We start from the raw sequence: 13,009 nt of genomic DNA on the forward strand, positions 1-13,009 counted from the left end.
CCTCCAAGATGTGCTGTCCTGCTTCTCCCAGCCCTACACCTTCTGTCCCAGAAGGGCAGAAGAAGTACATCCCCCATTTACAACCTTTAAGTGACACCTCCATGTGTTGAGATGGAAAATCCTCAAGTGGCCTGATTTTATATGGATGAAGACATTTTGATCAGTCCCTTGTAACAGCTGCAGTGAAGAAGGATGAGCACCAGTTGTGGCTGACCCTCCCTGTGCACTGTGATGAGAGAAGGGAGGTAGCCTCAAATGGGCAACAGTGCTGCACCAAGTGAATTCATTTATGTTTTTGTAGTTTTCTCCTCAGAGTGTCCTTAATTAAGCTTTTAAAACAGGCCCATTAATTTCAGATGCTTCTGTCTTTTCTGTGCTTAGCTTAGAAGAATTCAAATTGAGCATCCAAAATAGAGCTTTGGCACGACCGTCTCTGTCTGTTTTAGCCTCACCTGTTGTAGTTGGAAAATAATTTTCGCCTGTCCATAATATTGTTAAATAACTTTCATTCTAAGGTGATAAGCATTTAGAAACTCACAAAGTATTATAAATAGCAAAATTGCTATCACAGAGAAATTACCACTGAGCAAAAGTTATTGCCATTTAGGATCTCAGATACTGAAATGGTTGAGAATCTTCTGGGTTCATGTTTCAAAGAAAATAGCTTGTCAAGTAAAGAGATCTTTAAATGAATATCTATTTATGCTAAAAATGTTCATAGCATTTTTTTTTTCAGAATAAAAGAAAATTTGGTTTCATTATCTTTCCTTAAAATAAGCTACTCAAACTTGTTCTTTTTCTTTCTTCCCTTTTTCCTTTTTTTTTTTTTTTTTTTTTTTATCATCAAAAAAGCTGTTATTGTTAGTTCTATTTCTGTATCTGATATTTCTTTTTACTTTGAAAGGAAAATGACTTCAATGTTTCAGATGCTTCAGACACTGGAATATCTTGCGCTATCAAAACAGAACACAACAGTCATGATCAGAAACATTTTGCTTTAGCATGTAAGCAATTATTTCTATAAAATCATTGATATTCTTCAGATATAACAGGCATGTTTGGCAAATTTATTTACATCTTTCCGATGTTTTATGCATTTTTTGTTCCAGTTTCATCTTTGTTATTTCTGTTCCTGTCTTTCTTGAATTTATGATTAATGTTTCTTTAGGCAACAAAACAATACGTTCCAGATCAAGAGTTATGCAAAGTCATAGCTTTTTTTTTTTTTTTTTAATTTTTTTTAGAAATAAAATGAGTCAATGAAATATTTGTATTCATATCAAGTCTCCTCTCATGCAAGACATCTTGTAGTCAAAAGTTAGACAGACTAAAATAGCAACTGCCCAAACAGGAAAGAAACATGGTACAAGCAGTAGGTGGTTTTGGAAAATTCCAGCCACTACCTGGGTCTGGATACAATTGATAAAGAGGACAAAAGAACTAATGGTATAGATTTAATGGATCAAGTTTCTCTTCTGCAGTTCATCTCTTCATTAATGGACCATGAAAAGTGAAGACAAGAGAATTGGACCAAAGAGCTGCCAGAGACTAAACCAAGCATTAACTCTTGAAAGATTGTATCCTTGATGCTTTAAATTAAAACTTTATTGCCATTGTAAAATGTCTGTGACTTACCCGGGGAAAATAAAATATATGATTTTCAGAGTGGTCATTACTTTTTCAGCTAAAGAAGAAGTGTCCTTTCCTCTTAAGAATGGTGTGAAACAGAGTCCTCAACTGGCCTTCCTCAGGTGAGGTTCCTGGTCAAAGACCTTTTCCACCCACATCTGTTTCATTAGTTCTTTTTCAAGGAATGGAGCAAATTTTGTGTCACATCCTCAGTTTCTAATTTAACAGTAAAAAAAGTAGAGCCATATTTCAGAGGAGTAAATAATCATTTTTCAAGTTGTCTGGGACAAAGACTGTGCTCTTTCTCCTGGGTATAACATAGGGATGACATAGGAGAAAAATGCCATACCTCAGTTGGTCTGCATACCCCTGTTCCACCCCTGAAAGGCAAAGATTTTGATACCCAAATACTGGCATGAGCCACAGAGGTTTTGGTCACTGGTTTTTGAGCTGCAGTGATTGAAGAGTGGCTCAGCAAATAGGGAAGACAGAAGCGGGTATCTGTGGAGGAAATCAACTGCCTGTTCAAGAGCCACATATTCCTTATGTAAAACAGGTGGTGATATTTAAATGAAGATGCAGGGTTTTGAAGCTCCATATTGTGACCCAGGACTATTCAGGCCCAGTTTCAAAGTACTGGTATAAGAGGGAAACATCTGAGTAATTTCTCAGCACAGTGGCACAGCTTATTTCCAAAGAACAACTTCAAGCTGGATAGAATTGCCTTCATGGTCACTAAACTACAAGATCTCCTGTTTCTGAATAGCAGAAATGCTCAGCAGAGAAATATTCTGTAATATCCAAGCAGCTTGAGAAACAACCACTTCTCTGTCAATAGCAGGGAATGTAGCATTTGTAACTCTTCTTCTTGAGAATTAATGGGGCTGCTTTCCAGAGACACTGTTTGAGGATATTATAATTAAAAAAAAAAAAAAAAAAGTGACTAAAATAGACAAAAGTGAAGTACATATACTAAAAACTGTAATTTTGAAATTATTTTTTTTAGTTTACTTTCTAAGTTTATTTTGAAGTTGTTTTTATTTCTGCACAACTGCCTGACATTATATGTTATGCTCTTTTACAGTGAAAGCTGGATTACTTGTGAAGAATCTTAGGGACTACATCCAGTCTCCTGCCCTGCTGGAGGTACTCAAACCCAGAGCTCACCTCTCCCTGAGATGAGAGGCCCAGCTACTAGGATGCTGGCTACAGGAGATGGAGTGGAGTGTGAGGGGGCAGAGAGCATATGTCTCTCTGACTGAAGCTGTTCCACCACGCAGAAAACCTTCAAAATTCAAGATCAAAGATGGACCAAGAGGGGATACCACTGCATCGTCCAGCAGTCACCTGACAGAAGGAAATCTGCGTACCCTTCCTGCTCCAACATGTAGCTACAAGCTTCTATGTGCATAAAGCACTAAATAAAATAGTAATAATAAAAATATCTGACCCTATGTTCTTTCTTTCCCCTTTTTGTTTAATTGGATTGTCTGTCAGTGCTCCATGTAGGAGGATCCCTTATCAGAAGTATGAAGCTTTTCTGACTGAATGGAAAGACGAAAACATGCTCAGTAAGCTGCTGTATTTGTCTCATGAGCTAAGCTACAAGTTGACCTGATGATCCTACAAAACAAAGAGCTGCTTATAAAATGTCTTAATTGCAGAGAGAGTATTAAATCAAAACCAGTTGTTGGTGGTGATAGCTTCCATGGATCTCTGCTACAGTCCACAGAGAAAGTATAGGCACCCTGAGAGATTACGTGGTAGTCTACACACAGCACAGACCTCAGAAAAAAAATCAGAAGGATGATAATTGTCCTTTCTTCCACCTCTGTCTTCTCCTGTTCTGCACAGGCATCCTTGCTTATATATCTGAGAAATACAGGTCTCAGTGCCTTCATGGTTCTTTGTAAATATTTTATTTAGGCTCTGCTCCGTTTCCTAAATTTGAGCCTTCTGTACTTTACTGATATGCGTTTACAGCTGGACAATTCCCAATGCTGAGAAGCAGTACACAGAATTTTCCATGAGGTTACAAAACAAATCTGAAACTTAACAAGCCATTGTTTATCTCATTATATGCATCTTCAGAGAGCCAAGAGCAACCTACGCAGTGCCACTGTTCTGTAGATTAATTCACGGCTGATGAAAACAGATTGTTCTTAAAAGCAAAAGCTTTATTGTTCGAATGTCTGTACTGAGTCTGGCTGCCCTGTGTCACCCACTGCCTATAGGAGTCACAAGGCCTTTGAGGATGCAGTTGCCAATATAGCCTCAGTGAGCACATCACCCATTATGCTTTGCTAACAGATTTACTTAAAGGAGTATTCACTCATTGACTGGCACTTTATTTTTTTTATTTTTTTTGTCAGATAGATGAATGTCATGGCTGTCAAGGGCAGATGAAGGTTTGAAATATTACAAGCAGACGCCTCTTCCTAAGATAATATACACCCAATTTTTTGCAAACATATCTCTGAGGAGGAAATAGGCTAGAGATTATCATGAGAATTTTTTGTAGCTGTAAAATTTTGTTAAAATGCAAGAAACAAACAAACAAACAACAACAACAAAAAACAAACAGCAAACCTATCAAACAACTCAGTGCTAAAACTTCAATCTTAGGACAATTCTGTTTACAATTGCCACATCATTCAATTTTAAGTGATTTGCATACCAAATGCAAAAAAATGATTAACTGGAAACTTCCCCCCTCCACCCCCTCTGAGACATATGGTGAGACAGCAACAGAAATGATGGATGTAGTGGATGATTGCTTGCTGAACCAGTGTGTGAGAGACTATGCTAGGAATAATTCATGTCAAGATATGGTCTTAACTAAAAGACATATTAAAAACAACATCTTGACAGGTTTAATATCTTACATGATACACATAATCTGTGACTTCTAAGGCATGTGATTATCTCAAAACATGATATTTCAGTAGAACTTCAATTTTATGAAACGATCTCAAGAGATGCTTGATCTAATGTTAAATCAACCTTTCTCAAAATAAAGGAAACTTGAAGTCATTCTGAAGTATGGTATGGCCTTGTCTTTATCTAATACTGCTTCAAATCAACAGTGATTCCCTGGGGAAAGTGGAACAATGATATTATAAAACAGGTGAAAGCGAACCAATAAACAGGATAATAAGACATTTTGGATGAAAATGCATTTCATATAAACAAAGCATTTACTGCTTTGCCGTGTCAGGAACCCACTGATTCCAAAAAATATGCTACCTCCACATGCATATATTTCACATGAATTTCTTTCACCTGTACTTCAAAGGGAAAATTTTACAGTATTTACAGTAAGAAAAATTAAGGCAGATGTTTAATAAGTATGAAAATCGGATGATACTAACTGACAAAATTGACATTGTTCATTGTTTGAGATTGCCTTTTATGTGAAGAGAATCAAGTAAACTACAAAACATCCTCATGGTTGTTGTAAGAGATGTGAGATCAGTAGCTGTGGTTTGCAAGCTGGCCACTTACTTGCACCTCACTCTGAGCAGATATCCTAGGCTGGGGGGCACAGAACAGAGCTGGAAGACAAAGCCAGGCTGAGTTAATGCTGCTCCTGAGATTGGCTATGCCAATTTGCCTTTCCTTTATCATTGCTTGTTTGTCTCACCAGTTTAGAAAGTTTTCTTGACCAAAGAGATTGTCATGAATTTAGCACAAACATTGGCCAACACTCAGCTAGTAATAAGTAAAGGATATAAAACATCACAGAATAGAATCATAGAACGGCTTGGGTTGGAAGGGACCTCAAAGACCATCTAACTCCAACTCCCCTGCCATAGGCAGGGGTGCCACACTATAGATAAGGTTTCTCAGGGCCTGATCTAACCTGGTCTTGAACACCTCCAGGGCACCCACAACCTCTCAGGGCAACCTGTTCCAATGCCTTACCACCCTCTGAATGAAGAATTTCCTCATAATCTCTAAATTTCCCCCCCTTTTTTAATTTTAAAACCATTCTTCCTTGTCCTGTCATTATCTGATTGAGTAAAGAGTCACTCCCCATACTTTTTAAGTCCTCTTTAAGTACTGAAAGGCTGTAATGGGGTCTTCCAGCAGTCATTATAGTAATTCTCATTAAAGAACCATGTCCCTGAGAACTGAAGTAAAGATGGTTGGGATCAACATGCAGAACTGACCAAGTATTTGAGCTACATCTTACACAAGAGATATTAGTACAGGAATGTCCCAGGGCAGGTATTTATACCATGTGTATACACACACACACGTGCACACGAACCAGGACAGGTATACAAAGATTCTCTTTCTCTCTCATCTCTCTTAATTTTTGAAATTAAATTTGGGATAAGTTAATAAAACTAGCGGAAAAAAAATCTTACACATTCTGTAGTGACATGGAGCCTAGCAGATGCTGACCAGATGGGAGCAGCCATTTTTTTTCTCAAATGACTTAGTACTGTCTGTTGAAAAATACGGAGTTTTCTGGATTTATTTTGCTCTCCTCTGAAAAGCTTGCTCATTCTAACCAGTGATATTTTTGCCTTTCCATAAATTAGGCAAAGTCTGAGATTTACCTTGTGATGAGAGGCTAAGACACATTCTTGCAAACTAAGAAAGCTATAACATAAGCCCTCCAGTAAAATTCAAAATGCCCAGGCTTTTCTTATTGCTATTGTTTATCAGTGCAAAACTCTCGAAGTAATAGAATCCAAATAATAAATTGGCAAATAGAAATTATTTCCCATCTATAATATGTCTTTTTATTCACAAGTAAAATCCTAGCTTCCTCTGTCTTACATTAAATGGTTATTTCTTTCTGCCAATGGCCATCTTGTCAGCAGCTTCTTATTAATACCTATAATCCTTTTCTTTGATGCTTTCTGACATGTCATAACTTAAGGAGCATGTATTTCTGTGCACAAGTAGTCAGACATAGCAACAGAAGGGAACACAGTTTTGGGGCTCTGCAGAAGACAGAATGGCCAATGGCTACAGCTTTTGAATAGTCTGACTTATCTTTAAATCAGCCCTTAAAGTAAACTGATGGAAGGAAAAAAATATGCAGGACTCCCAAAGAGTAATAGACAAGGGATAATGGAAAGGCAACAAATAACTCAGAAAAAAAATAAATAATCAATACTGACCAGAAGTGAAATAGGAGCAGACTAACCACATATTGTTAAAGGAAACTAGAGCTTTATTGAGGAGTTTTTAGCATGCTCACTGTCATATGAAGAAACAGTTAAAATATCTGGCATTATAACCTTCACTAAAATCACCTCTCTACACTCTTACAAGAGATGAAAATTATTTTCATCCAACTCTCAAAGGGAACTTAGACATTCAGAAATTAAATATTGGAATCTGCCTTTGTAAGGAAATATCAAAGTATCATAACATTTGAGAACCTAATTCAGTCAAACTACCTCTTTGATGTTTCCCTTGGAACTTATTACGTGAGAATCCTTTTATGCTACAGGAGTCCAGTGGATGAGAAAATAGAAGTACAGAGCAGCCCAGGTTCTCAGCTGGTTGGCGTGGGGCTTGGCATCACAGAAGCCTGTGGAATGAATCACTTGATATTACCTGTGTCTGGCCCTAATTAGCTGAAGAGCAACCTGGGGAGACAATTAGACTGAGTGAAGGCAGTAGTAAGCACAGAGAAATGTAAGCTATGGAGGGCAAAGAAGAAAGTGTTGGTTTGTTAGTTGAAGCTTTGCCCTGGGAAGGGGAACCTGAATAGTAACCACACTTTGGTTCATGGTTTGGGACAATATGTAAAGCTAGTATCAGTCAGAAAAGTTTGCTTCATCTTTGCATTTCACCTTTAAGATGATTCAGGTCATTACTTCTTCCATGTGAAATAAATTGAGGGGTATCTGGATCAGTAACTTTTCTATTTCAATGTGCAAATTTTGATAATCTTTATATATTTTATTTTATTTTTTCTCCTCCTGTACTGTGCAAAATGACTTCCAGGATGAGCTAATTACATCCCAGCGGTGAATTTTAATTCTTTTCAGGTTATCTTGCTGAGGACATGAGCAAACTGCAGCACTTCATATAAACCAAAGGTTAATAATCCAAAACAAAATAGAAGAGTCAGTCCTTTCAGCTGGAACGGAGAGGCTGATACTGTTTTGTTTAGGACCTTGATAAGCTGAGATGGCCCATTCTTTCATGGATGCTTCTCTGCTTTTCAGGCAGATTCAACACACTAGTGAATTTATAGGTGAGCTAAACCCAAGCTCAAATAAAATGAGAAACAGCAGCAGAAGCATCTAAGCAATGAGAAAGGACCTTTCAATTTTTTTTTTTTTTTTTTCTCTGTTTCACGTGAGCTTGGAATGCAGAAACAAGCAGAAAGAGGTGAAGAAGCAACAAAAAATGGTTCAAGAGTTCATGACTTCCCTGTTTAATACTCTCAGTATTTGTAGATTGTAGCCAGAAGATTTCCATGAGTGTGGTGGATGTATTTCTCTGAAATTAGAAAGGTATAAAAACAACACTTTGGTTTTCCAGCTGTCCCACAGGATGGAATATAGAGCTGAAATACATCAATAAAAATTGAATTAGATTTACAGCTCTGCCCTATTACCTAATTATAGCATGCTTGGAGATATATGGTAATTTATCAGTAAAGAGAGACCTATTGAACATGTTAGTCATAGGCTTCACGCTGAAGACAATTTTCATTAATCAAGCAGCTAGATAGTTACCCTCATCACTTGCTTTTAAAGGAAGGTAAACTGAGTTTCTTCTGTAGAGCTGGTCTGGCTAGGTCCCCAATCAGAATATACATGACTCAAGGAAAAAAATAAAATTTGTATTTTTTATATGCAAGCCACGTTTGCAATGTGTATTAGTTTAGTGACTGCAGCAAGTTTACAGCAGACTGGAAGTTAGATCTGCACATTATAGTCTGTTTCACCTACTGTGAGCAAGAGGAATCCTACACATAAAAAGTGTTACATAGTTTGCAAATAAAACCACCAGATGCTTAGGGAGGAGGAGTAAAGATGGCCCAGAATCTTTACTTCAGCTCCTTTGTGTATGCTTTATGATATAATCCATAATTATGTGGCTATATTAAAAAAAAAAAAAAAAAAGCTATATGGAGAAGAGCATGTGAACACAGTTCATGTGGATATGCAAGACGGTGTTTTTCTGGTCAAACTTGATTGTGGCTCTTTCTGAGTTTTGCAGTTTCTTTTGTGCCTAAATGCAACTGTGTTAGTTTGAAGATTTCTTTTCATCTGTGAACTGACAATGTACGAACACAACGGTTCAGCCAGACACACTGTGCCTGCACATCTCTCTCTGCCATGTGATATGGACTGAGCACCACATCTATCGGTGATTGTGGGGTGGGTGCTCCCTCCTCCCATGGGTTTTCCCCAGAAAATTTGCTACTGGGAAGCCTTTCTTGTCAGCATGCTGTAGGCTGGCCGGTGCACACCTGGACATTCCCTCTTGTTCCTCCACCATGATGTTCCTCCAGAACCATCATTTTACTTTGGCAGTGACAATCTCAGCTCACTCTCTGTGCCAGGGATACAGAATAAGCAAGTTATGCCAATGCTAAAAGGTAGTGCAGCTGCTGAGAAAAGTGAGCGTAGGGATGATACTGAGGAGATTAAATTGTTTGGGACACAAAATTTACAATTGTAATGAGGATTTGTCTGTTGTCGTATCATCCATCAGCTATTTCTGGCCTTAGGCGATGGCCATGCTGTTAGCCTGTTAATAACTTCAGTCTGCTTCCCTCTACTTTAGTTCATTGCTTTATTTTGCTTCAGTAAGTTTCAGCACCTAAAAAAAAACAAGGTAAAAATGGAGTGAAGCTTTTATTTCTGGGTGCTTCATACATGCAGATTCACCCACAAAAATATAAAATGTCAACAGCTAATTTATTTTCATTTTCTTACTTGAAGTGTCGGGCTTAGATGAATAAAAGAACCATTTTTTTTTCCATCTTTGGAGTATCTTTTTTTTTTTTTTTTTTTTTAAACCTGAAAATGTGTTTCTTTCTCAGCTCCGTAGTATGAGTAGCACAACGTGCTCCATGTTCTTCAGACCCAGACTTCTCATTTGCCTCCAGAGGCCAAAATCTTGGGACCATCCAAGTTTCTGAATTTTTCTTTGAACTTACCCACCTCCTATGAATTCAAACTTATGTACCACCATTTCTTTGGTTGCTCATGGCCTTTTTCTAAAGCTGATGCACTTGTTTTATCTGTTCTTCTGTAAGTGCCAGGCTAGTGCTCAGCGTTAGCTCAGTGCCCAGGAGGCTCTTGAGGAGGAGACCCACTGCCCCATCTCCTGTGTCAGAGCAGGGGGGAACAAACCCCCAGTGCCCATTTGGGTTTGGAGAGTGGGGAGGGTGTGGGGAGGATGAGTGTCAATATTGGAAATGAAGAAACCTTTCTCCACCCTCATTCTTTGAAACTATATGAAATAGTTAATTAGATCAGAATTAAAAGAGGTGCACCAGCATTGTCAGAGGTTCCCGTACAGAAGGCAAAGTAATCTTGTGTACCTGTACCTCTTTCAAAAGCCTTTTAAAATATATTTCATACGAAACGGTTACTAGAATAAGCAGAGAATCAGTCTGGCAGCTTGGGCTAAGATGGAAAAACACTTTATTTTGTTTTGTTCCTTTATTTTGCAATAGGAAATCTTTAAGGTGCACATCTGAGTAATGTTTTGATTGCAATTTGACTCATTTCTGTTCTTTCATCATCGTCTTCTGAAGGAAAATAGTTGGGCAACTGAGTGTAAATTTCTGTCTTGAAGATGGCGTTTGCTGGGGCCAAGCCAGCACTATGAGGCATGACTCTCTAGTCACACAGACAGTTTTACATTTATTAGTTCCTGTTCTTTCCTTCAACATTTATAGCTGAAATCATTTTCCCAATGGCTCTAACAAATCATTCTGCTTCTCCATTAGCTGTAATGGTATTATTCTTCCATGGGAAAACCCTGCATATTTTGCAAGTTCTTAAATTCCTGCCTGAGGAAAGTTGGGTTGTTATATGTAAAACAAACATACAAACAGAAACATTTGCAGTGCTTTTGAATTCTGGAGACAGAAAATATCCTGTCATATGACAGGGGTGCTGGCTATTGTCTAACACTTTATTTCCACCTGGAGAACTGAAAACACTCATCTGTAATGACTAAAGCATAACACTAGGGACCCCTAAACACTGACATCTTCCACAGAGTGCAAGACTAAATGTAATAAGAATGAAAACTCCCCAAATTGTTCTTCCATTTAAGATGCTTAATGCATCCTAGTTTTGATAGTCTAGGCCCTTCTAGACAAGTTCTATTTCCATTTTTTTTTTTTTTTTAATGTGTTAAGCACTTTGTTCTTAATAGACAGCACCTGTAGTTGTAATGGCTACTGCAAAATCTGAAAACCTGCATATATGTACTGTTGTCCATCTCCTCTAATTTCATCTCAGAACTGATGTGCAGGTGAATGGCAGCTACAGCACCTTACATAAAGCCAGGCCACGTATGTGGGAGACCAGCTACATCACAGTCTCAAAATTGGACATTTTTTTATTGAAAGAGCTCTGACTAGTTTTAAAAGTTTGGCCTTATCACATAAAATTTATTTGCAAAGTTTTACAGTTTAATCTCCTTCCTGTGGCATTTCCAGCCATTTACAAGCATTGATCAAAGCCAATCCAGTCCTGTACAAACAAAAATGTTGTTATTTTCTGTCTCACTCCGAGAGCTTCTCTACTGCTAATTGCTAAGCATATAAATCAAAGCTGATGGAGACCATCGGGTGTAAGATATTTCCTGGTGCAATCCTTTTACTTTGGAAAGTGCATGGTCACTCTGCTCTGTAAGGCTAATTGAGAGGGGGGTGTTCTCATCTTTTCAGAACAGAAATCTCACTTTTACACTATGATAGGCTTTTTTCCCTTATTATTTTAATTTAACAAAATGCAAAGTTAGAGCAGACCAGCATTACTGGTTCCTGAGAACCAGTACACCACAGGGACGCCACAGCTTCATCTTGTCTCTGACAGTGGTGGTGTCAGATACTTAGGGACAACTTGAACTCTTCCACATCCAGGAGGCACTTTGGTGCCCTTTTCCAGAACATCTTAGGAGCCCCTAACATTTTACTGTTCAGAAGCTTTGTGAGGCAGAGCTGGGATCTCCATGTTGAATACACCTCAGTGATTCTTCTTCCATGAATTTATCCAAATGCATTTTGCACTCATATGAATTTCTAGCATCTGCAACGTCCTGCAGCAAGTCAAGCTCCAGATAAAATGGTTCAATTTTAATTCCAAAAAGCCCATGCTATTTGATTTTCTTTCAGAATTTAATTTATCTTATCATTTTGGTTTTCATTCTATCTTGGATTAGTTTTCTTTAATTAAAGAGTTTTCTGCACAGGAGAAATCCAGTGCATGCCCAGCTCTATTTGTGGGATTATATTATTTTATGTAAGGGAAAAAATAGATAGTCTTATGATTACAGATAATTTGCTGTAATGCTCTTATTTTATACCAATCAATGGAAATAAAGATGGAATAAAATAACAGGCAGAAAAATCCTGTGTTATAATCCATATAATGGAACAAATGGAAGAGGATTAATGCCTGAATTTGCCATAAACTTGTTTTTTTCCTGTTTTTAAGTAATATTGTTTGTAACCTAAATGGTACATTAATGTAAGGTAAGACACAAAAATTTATATGGTGGATTATACAGCTGTTTAATACTGCCATCTACACTGATACAGAAGAGTCTCTAAATGGACCAAAGTTTATAGTAAGTTGTAGTGAGCAGCACTGAAGGCCCAGAGAAGTCCCATGCTATTTCAGACTCCCCCATCTGAAAATGAAGCTGAATACCTCAGCCAGTGAAATACTTTCTTTAAACTGCTGAGATTTCCTGATTTTTGAAGCAACAGCCTTTTGTGATTTCATCGTTTTCTCTCCAAAGTTAAAAGTGAAACAGAAAGGCACAAAAATGTTAAGATAACGTGTACATTTAACTGAAAGTTTAGGCTTTTAGGACAAATCATCTATGTATTTTTTCAGAACAGTTTTGTCTCCACAGTAGAGCTGACATGTGAGTTCATTGGTCATACCCCATACAATGAAAATTCTTAGCATGCTTTGAGTGTCAACTGATAATGACAAACAAACAGATCCAGTTCATAGTCTGATTTATTATTATTATTATTATTATTATTATTATTATTATTATTATTATTATTATTATTTTGGCACAGGGCAGGGACTGAATTTGAATCTCAACATATGCCAGGGAGAAAATGTCCATCAGGATGCTAGAACAACACAGTGCCTGCTGGGATTAAATGATTCGGTGAAGACCTGTAAACTGTGAT

The 13,009-nt window shown here is 37.6% G+C and overlaps 1 long non-coding RNA gene across 1 annotated transcript in view; it reads left to right on the forward strand.

The window, feature by feature from the left end:
- LOC311436626 overlaps positions 1–3,015 on the forward strand; it is a 29,724-nt gene extending 26,709 nt beyond the window's left edge. Inside the window, exons 3-4 of the long non-coding RNA XR_014692974.1 lie at positions 1,685–1,751; positions 2,714–3,015. This is a non-coding gene — a long non-coding RNA (uncharacterized lncRNA). The remainder of the gene's footprint in view (positions 1–1,684; positions 1,752–2,713) is intronic.
- The last annotated feature ends 9,994 nt before the right edge of the window (positions 3,016–13,009 follow it).

Source organism: Aythya ferina (genome assembly GCF_964211825.1).
Source record: "Aythya ferina genome assembly, chromosome: 4".
Lineage (NCBI taxonomy): Eukaryota > Metazoa > Chordata > Aves > Anseriformes > Anatidae > Aythya > Aythya ferina.